The sequence below is a fragment of the Mesoplodon densirostris genome, chromosome 14 (assembly GCF_025265405.1).
Source record: "Mesoplodon densirostris isolate mMesDen1 chromosome 14, mMesDen1 primary haplotype, whole genome shotgun sequence".
Classification (NCBI taxonomy): Eukaryota; Metazoa; Chordata; class Mammalia; order Artiodactyla; family Ziphiidae; genus Mesoplodon; species Mesoplodon densirostris.
This window is the reverse complement of record NC_082674.1, coordinates 12217335-12235279: the sequence shown is the minus strand read 5'-3', so window position 1 is coordinate 12235279 and position 17945 is coordinate 12217335.

Sequence of the window (17945 nt, the reverse complement as noted above, 5' to 3'; positions counted from 1 at the left end):
AGTGCACACAAACATTCTCCAGGATAGATCACATCTTAGGTCACAAATCAAGCCCTGGTAAATTTAAGAAGATTGAAATCATATCAAGCATCTTTCCCTAAAAAATGCTATGAGATTAGAAATAAATGACAGGGGAAAAAATGCAAACACACGGAGGCTAAACAATATGTTACTAAATAACCAAGAGATCACTGAAGAAATCAACGAAGAGGAAATCAAAAAATACCTAGAGACAAATGACAACGAAAATTGATGATCCAAAACTTATGGAATGCAGCGAAAGCAGTTCTAAGAGGGAAGGGTATGACAATACAATCCTATCTCAAGAAACAAGAAAAATCTCAAATAAACAATCTAATCTTACACCTAAAGGAACTAGAGAAAGAAGAACAAACAAAACCCAAAGTTAGTAGAAGGAAAGAAACCATAAAGATCGGAGCAGAAATAAATGAAATAGAAACAAAGAAAACAATAACAACGATCAATAAAACTAAAAGCTGGTTCTTTGAGAAGATAAACAAAATTGCTAAACGTTTAGCCAAACACATCAAGAAAAAGAGGGAGAGAACTCAAATCAATAAAATTAGAAATGAAAAAGGAGAAGTTACAACGGACACTGCAGAAATACAAAGCATCATAAGAGACTACTACCAGCAACTCTATGCCAATAAAATGGACAACCTGGAAGAAATGGACAAATTCTTAGAAAGGTATAACCTTCCAAGACTGAACCAGGAAGAAATAGAAAATATGAACAGACCAGTCACAAGTAATGAAATAGAAACTGTGATTAAAAATCTTCCAACTGGGCCTCCCTGGTGGCGCAAGTGGTTGAGAGTCCGCCTGCCGATGCAGGGGATACGGGTTCGTGCCCCGGTCTGGGAGGATCCCATATGCCGCGGAGCGGCTGGGCCCGTGAGCCATGGCCGCTGAGCCTGCGCGTCCGGAGCCTTTGCTCCGCAACGGGGGAGGCCACAACAGTGAGAGGCCCGCATACCGCAAAAAAAAAAAAAAAAAAAAAAAAAAAAAAAAAAATCTTCCAACTAACAAAAGCCCAGGACAGATGGCTTCACAGGTGAATTCTATCTAACATTTAGAGAAGAGCTAACACCCATTCTTCTCAAACTCTTCCAAAATATAGCAGAGGGAGGAACACTTCCAAACTCCTTCTACAAGGCCACCATCACCCTGATACCAAAACCAGGCAAAGATACTACAGAAAAAGAAAATTACAGACCAATATCATTGATGAATATAGATACAAAAATCCTCAACAAAATACTAGCAAACAGAATCCAACAACACATTAAAAGGATCATACACCATGATCAAGTGGGATTTATCTCAGGGATGCGGGATTCTTCAATATATGTAAATCAATGTGATACACCATATTAACGAATTAAAGAATAAAAACCATATGATCATCTCAAAAGATGCAGAAAAAGCTTTTGACAAAATTCAACACCCATTTATGATAAAAACCCTCCATAAAGTGGGCATAGAGGGAACCTACCTCAACATAATAAAGACCATATATGACAAACCCACAGCAAACATCATTCTCAATGGTGAAAAACTGAAACCATTTCCTCTAAGGTCAGGAAAAAGACAAGGATGTCCACTCTTGCAACTATTATTCAACATAGTTTTGGAAGTCCTAGCCATGGCAATCAGAAAAGAAAAAGAAATAAAAGGAATATAAATTGGAAAAGAAGAAGTAAAACTGTCACTGTTTGTGGATGACATGATACTATACATAGATAATCCTAAAGATGCCATCAGAAAACTACTAGAGCTAATCAATGAATTTGGTAAAGTTGTAGGCTACAAAATTAATGCACAGAAATCTCTTGCATTCCTATATGCTAACAACAAAAGATCAGAAAGAGAAATTAAGGAAACACTCCCATTCACCACTGCAACAAAAAGAATACAATACCTAGGAATAAACCTACCTAAGGAGGTAAAAGACCTGCACTCAGAAAACTATAAGACACTGATGAAAGAAATCAAAGATGACACAAACAGATGGAGAGATATACCATGTTATTGGATTGGAATTATCGATATTGTGAAAATGAGTACACTACCCAAAGCAATCTACCAATTCAGTGTGATCCCTATCCTTAGTAATCCCTAAATTACTAATGACATTTTTTACAGAACTAGAACAAAAAATCTTAAAATTTGTATGGAGGCACAAAAGACCCCAAATAGCCAAAGCAATCTTGAGGGAAAGAAACAGAGCTGGAGGAATCAGACTCCCTGACTTCAGACTATACTACAAAGCTACAGTAATCAAGACAGTGTGGTACTGGCACAAAAACAGAAATATAGACCAATGGAACAGGATAGAAAACCCAGAGATAAACCCATGCACCTATGGTTAACTAATCTATGACAAAGGAGGCAAGGATACACAATGGAGAAAAGACAGTCTCTTCAATAAGTGGTGCTGGGAAAACTGGACAGCTACATGTAAAAGAATGAAATTAGAACACTCCCTAACACCATACGCAAAAATAAACTCAAAATGGATTAAAGATCTAAATGTAAGACCGGACACTATAAAACTCTTAGAGGAAAACATAGGAAGAACACTCTTTGACATAAATCACAGCAAGATCTTTTTTGACCCACCTCCTAGAGTAATGGAAATAAAAATAAACAAATGGTACCTAATGAAACTTAAAAGCTTTTGCACAGCAAAGGAAACTATAAAAAATGAAAAGACAACCCTCAGAATGGGAGAAAATATTTGCCAATGAATCAACGGACACAGGATTAATCTCCAAAATATATAAACAGCTCATGCAGCTCAATATTAAAAAAGCAAGCAACCCAATCCAAAACTGGGCAGAAGACCTAAATAGACATTTCTCCAAAGAAGACACACAGATGGCCAAGAGGCACATGAAAAGATGCACAACATCATTAACTGTTAGAGAAATGCAAATGAAAACTACCGTGAGGTTTCACCTCACACCGGTTAGAATGGGCATCATCAGAAAATCTACAAACAACAAATGCTGGAGAGGGTGTGGAGAAAAGGGACCCCTCTTGCACTGTTGGTGGGAATGTATATTGATACAGCCACTATGGAGAACAGTACGGAGGTTCCTTAAAAAACTAAAAACAGAATTACCATATGACCCAGCAATCCCACTACTGGGCATATACCTAGAGAAAACCATAATTCAAAAAGACACATGCACCCTAATATTCATTGCAGCTCTATTTACAATAGCCAGGTCATGGAAGCAACCTAACTGCCCATTGACAGACGAATGGATGAAGAAGAAATGGTACATATATACAATGGAATATTACTCAGCCATAAAAAGGAACAAAATTGGGTCATTTGTAGAGATGTGGATGGACTTAGAGACTGTCATACAGAGTGAAGTAAGTTAGAAAGAGAAAACAAGCATATATGTGGAATCTAGAAAAACGTACAGATGAACTGGTGTGCAGGGCAGAAATAGAGATACAGATGGAAAGAACAAACATATGGACACCAAGGGGGGAAAGTGTGTGTGTGGGGGGGATGAATTGGGAGATTAGGATTGATATATATGCACTAATAGGTATAAAATAGGTAACTAATAAGAACCTGCAGTACAAAAAAATAAATAAATAATTTTTTTTTTAAGGGAAAAAATAAAAAGAACAGGGAGTAACAGTTAGAGATCTGGTGCTGCTCACGCATTCCCAGACCAAGACTTGGAAGTCTGTTCCTGCTACTGAGTTCTTGGAGTTCGTGTTTCGGTTGATACTGGATCCACCAGAGAAGGGTCTTCTCAACTAGAGCTGCTGCTGCTCAAAAAGATTCTTCTTCCTGCCAGCCTGCTAGAGCCCAGAATCGGCTCCACTCCTGTGCCGCTACGAGAGTCAGCAGCAGCTGCCACCTTGTCTGAGGGGGGAGCAGAATCCTCCCTTTCTTCCACCCTCCGGTCAGGCTCCCACCAGCGTCTCCTATTGGCAGAAGCAGACAGAAAGCCCGCCTCCAAGGGAAACGAACAAATGTAGTTTGCAGGCTTCCAGCTTTAAACAGGTGGGTATAGAGCTAGGAAACAAGAGGTAAATATCAGGCACAGACCCGTTGCTACCTGAGGGAAAGAACTCCAGAGTCATACAAGCGAAGGTTGGCCTCCCCACCTTTCTCTGCTGTTCCACAATGAAATGAGACCCTCATGAGTCCAGGAGTTTCTCCAGGGTTGGTCTTAGATACGGATGGTCAGCTACTTCTCTTTTCTTAATCCACTCTAAAAACAAGAGAATGTTTAATTGGGTTAAAAGTTGCAGATGCCTTTTTTTGTTGAGAGTCCTCAAATTATCCCAAATCGGTGTGATTATAAAATTTGCGAAACAAACATACAAATAAAAAAACTTGGAAAGAGGCCAGTCCAAGTAGGATCATAGAAGCTTGAGCTATAAAGGTGCTGAGCTATCAGTAAGATACCTCCACCCATTGGTTTGCTGATAGGAAGACCAGATGCCACAAAGGGCTTGGGACTTCCCCCAGGTGACTCGACTTAGACCACCGAAGCCCGCTCTGATTGCTCAGGCTGGAGGTGCCCTGCATTGCACTCTGTCTGTGGCTGGCAAGCTTGTCTTTCAATGACAAAGACAAGAGGTGGTCTTGGCTTTGTTCCTTGTCATTTCTTACACATCCTTTTCATCTCTCCAGTGAATAAAAATAGTAAGGAGAATAATTCATTTTCCATATGGTATAGTTTATAAGGCATTTTTACTTCTTTTATCTCCACTGATCCCAAAGAGAACCTTGTAGACTAAAATCCAGGGCAATTATTCTCATCTCTGCATGTGTAACGCACAGCAAGGTGAAGTGACTTGCTCAAGAGCACACAGTGGAGGACCTGCTATCCAGTCATTGCCCAGAAAATGCCTGTTGAAAATGTTAACAGATGAAAATCTGAATGCACCATGGTCATCATTCATAAAAAGCAGGGCTGGAAGATGTATTAGTTCAACAAGAGGAAGAGTTTGTTAGGAGAGAAACAAATGGAGATGTGAGGAGATGGAACTTGGGAGGATAATGTTTGTTTCTACAGGTGGGAAGGTGGAGGAGGGGGGCTCCTAGAATCCACAGACAACTGAACATCAGCATATTTTAAGATGGGGCAGGAGGAAGATTCTAATTACAGAAACCCCCTAAAAACTGGCTGCTGCTCCTAGAACCCTCTCTTCTTGCCCATCGCCCTGTACAGTCATGAACTCTTCCAGGTTTGGGAATATCAGGCTCAGTCCAAATGCTCAGGATCCCTCCAGGCTTCCTGACTGTCTAGGGTCCATTGCCCTTATCACCCCCTGTCACCCCCATTTCCTACCCTCACCAACCTGCCCTTTTCTCACCCCTGAGTCTCATGGCTTCTACCCTTCCAGGCTCCCCACCCCCCATTGTTACAGAAACAGACAGAGCCTCCTGACCATATTTCCCCATTCCTAAATCCAGGGTGACATTCCAGGCAAACCACCACGTCGGTCCCTTTCTGTCGCTGTTTAGGGCCCGCTTTATGCTGACTCCATTGCACTTGTTCTGAGACAAGGGGGAAGATGTGCAGTCTATTACCCTTATAAACAGGCTCCTTTCTTCCTCTTTCTGCCATTTAAAAGGGGCTTTCTATTTGACTGAACAAGAAAAGGAACTCTAAGAGGGGAATTAACATTGTCCCCATTATATCGTCCAATTAACACTTGTCCCGTCAAAGGCTGAGTAGGAAACCGGGAGCCTTGGTCAATGAGAACTTTTAATCCCTCAGGTAAATGCAAAGTCGCATTGAGCACGATCAAAGGGCAGATCTCAATATATTCTCCCTCCAAGCCCCGTCCCTCCCCCCTCATGCATAGGACTGTATGAGGCTGCTAAGTTCTAGTTTGAATGAGTCTCAACCTCCCTTTGTAGCCATGTTGGGTGAAAGGGTGAGGGATGGTGGATCAGACATTTAAAAACTCACACCAAGGCTCTTAATTACGTTCAAGACAAAGACACCAACACAGACACGGTGAAGTCATGACGACCCAACCATCTTCTTTTTTAAAAACTGATTTCCTCTCTGTAGGTACTAGGTCCAACACCATTATGAACAAAGTAAATTATGCAAATCATTAATCCTTTAGAGTGATGGAATTTGGGGGTCAGTTTCTTCGTTCTATAGAATGCGGGCATTCACTGAGATCTGACCCATGAGAAACTGATGGGCAAATAGAATCGGGACTTCAGCTGGAGGGCAGGGACTCTGCAACACTGTTTTCAGTTCCCTCCATCCTCTATGCTCCTAACATGCTTCTTTTCACATAGTAGGTGCTTAAAACTTATGTATACATGAAGGTGTCTGAAAACATGGTTTGCTTGGGGATTAATTTAAGACCCAGATCACTTCAAAAAGATTCCAACTGGTTTACTAAGATGAAAAATTAATACGGGAGAAAAGGAAAAGTAGAATGATAAGCTGATGCCTAGGGTGAGTTAATTCAGAGAATTCCTGCCCAATTACTACTGATGCTCCCCAGGGCTGATGAGGAGCTTCCTGGCTGCCAATGCAAACGGAAAAAACATCAGTGGCAAAATCTATATTGTCCGGAGAATATCTACTTAAATAAAATTAAGAATAAGAACACAATATAAACAATTCTAATAACCTGGAGCAAACAGGTAACATGGGACGTCTCTCAGGGAGTAGGGCAAATTCCTCACCTTCTGGTTACACAGTCTGAAATGGCTTTATAAAATTATACAGAAAGGTATCAAGTGAAGAGGTTATTGCCCGGAGATCCAACTTGGTCAAGTTCTGTGGAGCGACCTGTGCTGCTGAGAGATGCCAGGCAGCCCTTCAGAGGCTGGAGCAATCAGTGGCTGTCTGCAAAGGTAGCTTGGGGTTCAGATCGTTTGGGAACCCCATAAGCTCATAGCAAAAGGTTGGCAGTCTGGCCACACTGCCAAGGCTGGAGCCAGGCTGTCCTATGAAGTTTTGACCCAGAGCCACTGTGACCAAGAGCACCACACTGATGTGTGACCTAACCAATCAACATCCACCAAGGCTGTCAAGATCTGAGCATCAGTGCAGATCCAGTTGTGGGGAAGACAGAAGAAGATGGCCCTCGGTACTCCTGATCCATGGGCACTCTTGCCACCATCACTGGCACTGACGTCAACTACTTAGGCGTCCTTGCTGTTCCTTCCTCTTAGGGTTTTTACACATGTGGTTCCTTTGGCCCGGAATTCTTTCTCCCCGCTGGGGTCTCTCCCTCATTTCACAAAGACCTCTGTATAAATATCACCTTATTAGAGGATGCCCTGCCCATCCTGTAAAACACAGGACACACGCATTCCCATCCCTCCCCCCCTCCCCCCCAGCCTGGCTCTAAGGGGTCCGGAGTCTTTGTCATTAGGGAACATCGTAAATCTCTGTCTACATATTGTCTGTCTGCTTTGGCCCCTCTTTCCCCAGAGTCTTTCATACTCTCTGTTTCATTGCAGGTGGGCATGAAATACTTACTGAATGAATGACGTGAGGAAGAGACTAGCAGTGCACGTGGCAGGGTCAGGGTGGGGAAGGCACCTAAGCATTCCCAATAGCTAGTTGCCTGGAAGGGGAGATCAGCTGGAGTGAGCATGGCAGGAGGGCCTCCTGGAAGGAAGTCAGTATCAGCTGAGCACTGAGGGGCCGGAAGCACTCTGACACGATCATGGTAATTAGGGTGACCATATAATTTATCGCCCAAAGTCGGACACTTTGAGAATGAAAGGGGAGTGATTAATAATTGCACCAGGGCAACAAGCATAAAATAGGACTGTCCCAGGCAAACCAGATTTATGGTCACCCTAGTGACGATTAACTAGTAAAAGGGGGACCTCCCATTTGAAAGTGGGCTTGGCTGGGTTGTATTCTGAGGATTACCCTGTAGGGGTCTCTAAGGCCATTCCCCCATGGATAGAAAGGGTCTCTGCTGAAAGGGGTGGACATCCCCATGTCCTTCATCCTAATAAGAGGCAGACCTCACGCAGGACACTCTGACACAGAATCCAAGTCTTGAGTGCAAAGCAGAGGGAATTGCTTTCCATGAAGCTCAAAGTTCTCCAGGCTTTGCTTTCTCAGGGCCATATTTTGAGTGGGATGAGCTCCTGGGTAGGCACTGAGACAGTGTCCAGGAGGAGAGATGGAACTTTCTAGTACTAGGGAATGATCTGGGTCTCATGTACCAGGCTACCTTGATACAAGTTTTCAGTGTTTATTTCCTTATTGTTATCCCAGAGACATTTAGTAAAGTGTCTGATTGTGACAGCCTTGTCCCTGTTAGCTTGGGGAAATAGTTGTTTGTCCTCAATAGGTCAGAGAAATAAAGAAGAAATGGGCTACCTGTAGGCCAAGAGGTGTCCTCAAAGGGGCCGGGAAGGTATCTCTTAAGACAGTGATTTTCAACCTGTTTTCTTAGCACATGAAAAATTAAATCCAATATTCTGAATTCCAGTGTATAAAACTTGATAAAACTGAGGGACTGGAGTTCCATCCGGAGCGGGATGTCAAAGTTTTACCTTCTCTTCCTCTCTCGTTCCCTCCCCACTAAGCATCTCATGGAGTCACTAAGTGATGCTCCACTGAGCATGGCTTGAAGACCCCAACCCTACAGAGGTGACTGGCCTGCACAGACCCCAGGCTGCCATTGCAGGGGGCAGCCAGGGCCAAGTGTGGCTTGGATATTTTATTTCATTTTGTTTTGTTTTGTTCTGTTTCATTTCATTTTATTTCATTCATTTCACTTTAGTTGGAGACCCTTCCATGATATCCTGCTAGGTCTGTGAGTGAATCAAGTATAACATCATCAGGAAGAATTACTGGCCAATCCAGACTCACAAAGACCAGAGCCTCATAGACAAACAGTGTCCTGTCCACTGAGTCACCCAACAGCCCACACAAAGACAACCTCTTGTTTTTCGTATCCTCTGCCCTCCCTGATGGAGCACCCGCTCCCGGAGTTCTCTGAAATCAAAGCCACAAAGATCTTCAGTGTTGAGAGGTGACCACATCTCCCATAACCAGTGGGTGCTGAAACCCAGGGACTAGGGTGAGTCCAGAAAGCATCTAGGGTGCAAAACTCAAGGAGACATCACTCTTAGGGTGGAACCAGTCCCTAGGGGAGCGCTAGGCACCTCACTTGCCTCCCCCCATCCCCACCCTGCTTCCATCTGCCCTGAGAGCTGGCTCCCATCTTCCAGACCTTTCCAAGTGAAGCATCCAGAATTCATTTCCTCAACAATATTGACCCCTTCTCATTGAATCACCCTGATAAGTTACCATCTAAAGACCTGTCCCCATCAGGGTTGAGTAGAGTAAGCCATCAAGGTAGGAAAAGAACACCCCATCCTATTGCACTCTTAGTAAGAAAGGCACGTCCACATACGCTGGAGTTAATAACAGACCACCACGTGCACACAGCATCCCGAGGCAACGTGGTCACTGCTGAGCCTGGTCAAGTTCTCTCCATTTCTCTGGGTCTTTAAATGTCATGTAGGAGAGGCCAGGTTGAAGTAGACACTAAACTTTGTGATCCATCCATTTCAAATGCATTAGAATTACCCCAAAGCTGTAAAGAACATTGTCAGCATGAAAGATGGTTTAAGAGAAGACGGAACGTAATTTGGAAACTCAGGTCACTACCATGCCTTTGGGGGTCCACGGTTTTCTAAAATGAGCTCTATCTCCACAGCAAAATCGGCAACTGTGGCATAAAAACAATCAAAGTTACGATCCCCAGCAGTGCTTGTGGTCTTGCACACCTTATCTCTTTTCTGAACCCAAACCCTGGGAGACAGGTGACATGGTGCCATGCGCAGCCAGACTGCCCAGTTTGAATCCCACACCCACCACTCTCTAGCCGTGTGTCAAGTTACTCCACCTCTGCGTGCCTTGGTTTCCCCATTTGTAAAATGGAAATGTAACAGCTCTGAATCCATTGAGTTGTTGGGAGGATTCAACGAATACATATCCATCCATCCATACAGTGGCTGCATATAGATAGAATGTGTGACCATAACACTTACATGTGGTGGCTATTATTTTTATCATCCCCATTTTACAGCTGAGGTCACTGAGGCTCTGAGCCACCCCATCCATGAGTGGTGGAGCCAGGATTAGATCCGAGGTCCCTCTGACATTGCATGACCCCCATCAGCGCTGCATGTGTGAAGCCGGTGTCCACATCTGGTAAGTTTTCTCTTTAGAATCTATACAGGCAGGACGGTCATAATAATTCCACTTTACAGGTAGGAGCGCTGATCCACAGGATGCTGTCACAGGACACTATGGGCCCCGGCTCCTCTGAGCCCCCTCCACCAGGCCACGCATGTCCAGCTGCTCCCAGAGCTGCCCTGCACTCCTCCTAGAGTGCCTGAATCCGAGTGCCCAGCTCTCCCCCCTCCCAACTACCGTCACTGTCTCGTGCCATCAGAGCCTTCCAGCAGAGCCATGAAGGACACGGGGCCAGAGATGGTCAGCCCCATTTTGCAGATGAAGAAACTGAGGCTAAGCCAGTTAAGGACTGCTAGCCACTCAGGTCCCCTGGCTCCACACTCCAGCCCTTCCCCATCCCCAAGACCAGTCTCCTGCAAACATCCTCTTTCCAGCTCAGATGGTGGTCCTCATATTCAGGGATGCTGAGAATCCCCACTCCCTCGTGAGGCCTCAAAAAAAGTCTGCGGATGTAGAAAACACTCTGAAAACAATCCGTCTAATCCTGCCCTCCTCTTTTACAGATGAGACACCTCTCAGGTAGCCCTGAGAGGACAAGGCCTGACCAAAGTCACACGGCGGGTGGAGGAGGGGTAAGTCTCTCACCAGAGCCTTTGCCTCCCAGTCTCGAGCGTCCCTGCAAACAATGCTGTCTCCCTCGTCCCTCCCAGACTCCAGGGCACCCCAGATTCTTTCCGGTCCCTCTGTCTCCCCTCACCCCATAAACCAGATCCCCATGTGTTGGGGCTTCTTCCCCAGGGAATTTGAAGATTTAATCCAATCCCTTGTATCCATTCAGCCAAATATTAGCTGTGTGGCTTTGAGCAAATTACTTAACTTCACTGAGCCTCAAATTCCTCTCATCTAGAAAAAAAGTCACCAATATCCTACTTTGTCTTGAGAATTAGATGTAAAAGTGTATGTAGAACATTTAGTAGGTAGTTAGAAAAAGACAGCTGCCTTGTCCCTTTCCTATAATTGTTGATTATAAATTATAATATGGAATAATTATCATTTGTCATCTTGGATCTACTAAGTGTCAGGTACTATTCTATAGGCCAGGGTCCCATGAGGGAACAAGACAGACAGAATTCCTGACCCCATGACACACATATCCTCATGCTGGAGATGTTGTCAATTATGGAGAGAACATTTTTAAATATTTTACAATCAAGCAAGGTGAGCTATTGTAGATGGGGCTCTAGTAGATGAAGGGTCAGTGAAGGTCTTTCTGAGGAGGTGACAATTGAGCTGAGACCTGAATAGAGTAAATCTGTGAAGACAAGGGAGAAAAAGGGTCCCCATGCTCACGACCTTCATCACCAGCATGGCCCCTAACACACAGGCACCACATACGCGCAGTTCAGAGCAGAGGCTCGAACCAAACCTGCAGGGATGACCAGGACAGAGGTCTCTTCCGGAGGCTTTGCTTCTGTGTTTTTGCATGAAGGCACCCAGAGTCCCTCCCGGTGTCCCCATGTATACAAAGCAGGCATGGGGTCCACCCAGCCCAGCATCTGAGGACGGGCTCAGCCTTGCTCACACCCCAGACTTGGCAGAGTCAAGCTGTGCCGATTGGCCAATGGAGAGGCGCGCTGGGCTTAATGATCTAAGAATGAAAGCCTGCCAGGAGCCCCGCTGTTCAAGGGATCTATGGCCAGTGACTGGTTTGCCTAAATCCCACCCTAAACCCCAAGGAGCCCCCAGTGCGTGCAAAGCCCCAGTGACCGAGCCTTGCACGTCCTACTTCATTGCAGTGCATTGTTTTTCCATTTTTTCACCGACCTGTCAGCATAATCTCCCAAGATAGCCCGCAGGTGACTGCAGGGTACCAGACAGATGAGCGTGTGTGTGTGTGCGCTTGTGCATGTGCTTGTGTGTGCAAACACCCCTCCCATTCCTTATCTGTTCCTGTTTCCCCACTGCTTTCTCCATCTTTTTTTTGAAGTATAGTTGATCTATAGTGTTTCTAGCGTACAGCAAAGTGATCCAGTTTTATAGATATATATTTATATTATATTTATATTCTTTTTCAGATTTTTTTCCATTATAGGTTATTACAAGATATTGAATATAGTTTCCTGTACTATACAGTAGATCCTTGTTTTTTATCTGTTTTATAATATAGTAATATGTATCTGTTAACCCCATACTGCCAATTTATCCCTCCCCTCCCCTTTGGTAACCATAAGTTTGTTTTCTATGTCTGTGAATCTGTTTTATAAATAAGTTCATTTGTATCATTTTTTAAGATTCCACATATCAGTGACATCATATGATATTTGTCTATCTCTGTCTGACTTACTTTACTTAGTATGATAATCTCTAGGTCCATCCATGTTGCTGCAATGGCATTATTCCATTCTTTTTTATGGCTGAGTAGTATTCCTCTGTGTGTGTGTGTGTGTGTGTGTGCGCACGCGTGCACACGTGTGAGTGTGTATGGCATATCTTCTTTATCCATTCATTTGTCGATGGACACTTAGGTTGTGTCCCTGTCTTGCCTATTGTAAATGGTGCTGCTCCATCCTTTAATCATTGTAATCTCTGGCACATAGGATGCCAAAGATAGATCACGGAACATCTCCATTGTTTAACCAGAAAGTGAAAAAGAAAACAGATCACATAGAAGCACCCAGTCGGTGAAAACCCAGAGCAAATCTAAATCATGGTCACCCACGAGCAGCAAGAATTTCTACTCTCCCTACTATTACCCCAACGATTCTTCTGCTGTTAATTTCATTGAGCACGGGTATACATTTTGAATGGGGGAACGATGTGGGCCAATGGGTATTCTGGGAGGTTCTTGCGGGAGAAGCAGGGCTGGCTCTGGGAAGTAAGCCTGAGAACTGCCCCTGGAAACCCTTGGGTCAAATAGAGAGCATGGCCACCCCTGCCCCACACCTCACTAAGGGTCCGCCCAAGTGGGACATCCCCATGGCCCTCTTTTTCCCAGGATCCAATCCCTTTGTTTTCCTTTGTATTTTGCAGCCTTGGATTATTAATAATAACAATTCAACAAATCCAACTGACATTCAGAAGGCAGTAACATTCATTGATTGGTAATGATTAATTCAGTGTCATTTAGTGTTTTTGTTGAACAAACCTGTCGTGAGGCATTTCTGAGTCTTGTGGGGCAGAGAGATGGCTCAGACATGGATCTTCACCTCTAAAATCTCAGCATTCTATGATTCTGTGGAAATTCAACAGTGGACTCTGGTCTGACGCAGGATCATAAAATACTTCCTGAAGGAGGTAGCCTTTAAAATGGACATGAAAGGAAAAAGAACGTGTGAACATGAGTAAAAATACATTCCAGGCAGAAGAAAGCTCAGGGAGAAAAGCCATGAGACAGGAACACACATAAAATATTTTTAGAGGATGGTGCTTAGACCTACTGGCTAGAAAGTAAGAAGTATGATAAGTTGCTGGGGTTAACATATGTGAAATCTTCTTTATAAAGTGCATTAATTTTGCAACTGGTAGGTGTTGTTTAAAGGCTGGAAAGGGCAGCAGGGGCCAAGAGAGAAGCTTCAAGTGCCTGACTCAGAAGTATATTCCTGGTCAATTAGGAGCCATCTCAGGGCTCCAGCAGGAGGCTGGGGGAGGTCACACTATAGCTTGGGAGGGACCTTCTGGAGGCCTGGTGGCAAGTGGACTGGGGAGACATGAGACCAATTTGCAAGTGGTAGCTGATGAAGTCCTGACCCAGGGCAGGGAAGAGGGATCAGAGAGGCAAAAAAATAGTTGTGCGTGGTGCCAAAACCCAGCATCTACCAGAGAGAATGTGGTGGCGTCCCCCATGAGAACACGGCTGCAAAATCAGATGGACCCCAATGCTTCCTTCCCCATTTGCCGCCATTGCTATTCATGGGACTTTGGGCAAAGTCTCTGAGCCCCTAGGGTTGTCGCTTGTTGTGAGGATTAAAAGAAATTTTGGGGGCTTCCCTGGTGGCGCAGTGATTGAGAGTCTGCCTGCCGATGCAGGGGACACGGGTTCGTGCCCTGGTCCAGGAAGATCCCACATGCCGCAGAGTGGCTGCGTCCGTGAGCCATGGCCTCTGAACCTGCGCGTCCGGAGCCTGTGCTCCACAACAGGAGAGACCACAGCAGTGAGAGGCCCGCGTACGGCAAAACAAACAAACCAAAAAAAAAAAAAAAAAAAAGAAAAGAAATTTTGTATTTCACTCAGAACAGTGCCCATGTCTGCGAGCTCCCTTTCCTCTCTTTTCACAAATGGGAAAACTAGGAGGGGAATATCTTTGCCCAAAGGTGTACGACTAGGTGTGTTTGTGGGTTCAGCAATCACCCTCCTGCCTTTGCGTTTCCAAGCCTGGATGACACGCCTTCTGTTACATACCAAACGCAGATTCTCATTAGCAAATCTTGAAAAGAATGAATCAAAAGGTAACAGAATCTATGAGTCATTTACATTCTGAACTTACTCCTATTAGATCTTGCGGCAGAAAGGAAACTGAAAAAAATATGCTAGGAACAAATCTATTCTGGGTTGAAGAGTCTTACGTACTATGTGAGGGACCAGTGGCTTGAATGTGTTTTTGTCACTGTGACTGGCTGCTGATGCCATGCCCCGGTATGATGCAGGAAGCCAGCTAGACACTTCCAGACAGCCGCTATTCAGACACAGGGCAGCCAACCAGTCCCACAGGCTCCTTGAGATCTCCCGGGGAATCGATGTCTCCTTCGTAGGACCCTGAGTGGGTCTCTGAGTTTGTCAAGAAAGAGCTCTCTTTTGTCAGCCAGGCCTACAAAATAACAGGGCAGTCCCTCCACCCAGGAAAATATGCATGGTGCCAGCAGGAAATCAAAGGGCAACCGAGGTCACTGGCTTGGAAGGCCAAGGGCTGACCTTGAGTGTAAACAACCAGAAGCTGGACGGATGGGAATCTTAGCTCCTCAGCCTCTTAATAGTGTGATCTTGAGCAGGTTGTACCACATTGCAGAGCTTCAGTTTCCTCATCTGCAAATTGGGCATGATAGTACCTCCTCAAGGGCTGTTTGGAAGATTAAAGGAAATAGTAGATTCAAAAGTGTTTTGGACAGGGAGATCAGCTCGGTGCTTTGTGACCACCTAGAGGGGTGGGATAGGGAAGGTGGGAGGGAGATGAAAGAGGGAAGAGATACGGGGACATATGTATATGTGTAGCTGATTCACTTTGTTATAAAGCAGAAACTAACACACCATTGTAGGGCAATTATACTCCAATGAAGATCTTTTTTTTTAAAAAAGTGTTTTGGAAATTTTAAAATGTTGCCCCTACAAGAGACCTTACCTCGATGACAACTGGCTCTTTGGAATACTAGCCTTTTAGTAGTGGTTCCCCTGCCCCCCACTAAACTGTCCTGGGCTGGCACATCGAGGGAGAGGAGGGCTGGAATTCCAGTGGTCCTCGCACCATGTTGCCCCTCCCTCCCTAGCCGCCCAGGCATTCCGTGTCTCCACCACTGTCCCAGACGTGATCTTGAGTAAGTCTCTGAGCATCCCTCTCCTCACCTATATAAAGGGGCCCACTATGTCGGTTCTGACCACCAGGGAGGTTGTGGCCATGACCTTTCAGAAGATGCACGTGTGCCTAGCACACATCACATGCTAGAACATAACCCCTGCCCCAGCCTTCCCTATGAACCACGTGCACTCAGGCGAGTTGTGACCACTCTGAGCCTCAGTTTCATCTTCCATACGTGGATATTAGAAGTACTTAATGCTTTGCAGCCACATAAGAAACAAATAACCTGATAAACCAAGGGCTCAGCCTATCTCTGCAGTGTGGTGGGTGTTTTTTAAGTGGTGACTGCCTTCTCTCTCCCCTCTCAGTCCTGTCCCCTACTCTGCCCCCAGGATGCTTTCAATCCTTAAATGGCTTCCCCAAATCCTTGGTAAACTAAAAGTCCACCTGACAAAGTTCTTCAATCTCCTTTATCTAGGATTTAATCCTGTCCCAATTGGTAAAAAGCTATGGCTAGAAACTGTTCTCCTGCTCCTATAAAAAAGCTGAAATACCCAGCTGGTAAGTGACTTGAGAGGGACCTTTCTACTGTCTTACGTCAGAGGTTAAGACATTACAAGTCACATCTGGTCCTTAAGCCCCCAGGCTTAGAAGCCCAGAAAAAAATATCAGCGCACACCTAAAACCCTAAATAATTACAGGATAAAAGGAAATCTTCTCCTCGTGTATAACCTAGCTGTATTTTAGGAAGTAGATTCTGATCTGTCCTTCCATGAGTAGAGCAGCATGAAAGGTTGAGTGACTTACCCAACATGAATATTTGCCGAGTGCCCACTACGTGCTGGGCGTGGTACTGAGCACGTGGGATGTCATGGAGGAGAAAACAGTAATTGCTGTCCTCATGGAGAAGACCGGCAATGGCATCACAAGAACCAGTGTGACAAGTGTCAGGGAAAACAAGGTACAGAACACCTGGACCTAAACTCATCTTGGGGCATTTGAAGGATGAGGGTTGTGCCGGAAAGAGGCCTAGAAAGGAGGGAAATGTTTCCGGCAGATGGACAGCTGGCTGAATTCAGAACCTGAGCTCACCGAGTACAAGGGGCCACTAGTGGAGAGACCAGGCAGCCCCTGGGGACCAACCAAGATGGTGTCTCGAGTCTCTGTGTTTGTGCATGTGTGAGGTCCCCTGGACACTAGAAAGACCACAACCCCCAAAGTCAAGAACAACTCACTGGGATATTTGCACACGTCCAAGGCTGGGTAACTATCCACCACTGTCCCCAGATGGGTAAACAGGGCACTCTGGCCCCTCCCTTGTGGAAGGAGCAGCCAGACAGCTCTCAGAGCCTCCGTTTGCCCCTCCTGTCAACACGCCGAGCGAACCCTGCTTGCCAGGCCCAGCTCAGGCAGAGGCTGTGTGCCAGGCAGGGGCGTCAGAGGGGTTACAGTGGGGTCACTAATGGGGAGAAGTGTTTCTCACCAGAACCTTCCACTAAGAGCTCATCGATTATTCATGGCCATTAAGAGGCCTAACTTCCTTCCCAAGGAGGGACCCAGGGCTCAGAGCGCAGTGGCCAGGCCAGGAAAGGAAGCCTGGGGACAGCCCCAGCAGGCAGCACCAAGTCCCCATCGTCGAGGACGCCATGAGCTGGAGGCAGCCTCCAGGGAGCAGGCAGCAGGCAGCGGCCGGGCCACCTCACAGCCTCCCTGGTGGGCACGCACCGAGGCCAGCCCTCTGCCTGCTGGCAGATGTGTGCATCCACTAAATAATTTACACACTCCAGGAAATGGACCGTGGAGATGCCAAAGCCATTAGAGGCCCTGCTGATGGGGGTAGGGGACACGGAAGGGAAGAAAATGCAGACGAACAAGCATCCCCGGCCTCCGATGGCTTCAGGGTTGCCAGGCGCGCTCATGCCCGCTTCTCATCGGAGTTCACCACGGCCCCGCAGGCTCTTCATTGTTACCTGCATTTTCCAGGTGAGGAAAACGAGGCTCAGAAAGGGTGAGGAACTCACCATAAGGCTGCACTGCATTTGAATTTGAATTGCATTCAAATCACAACTCAGGCCCCGTCTTCTGATAGTGAGTACATCTTTTTTTTTTTTGCCATACGCGGGCCTCTCACTGCTGTGGCCTCTCCCGTTGTGGAGCACAGGCTCCAGACGCGCAGGCTCAGCGGCCATGGCTCACGGGCCCAGCCGCTCCGCGGCATGTGGGA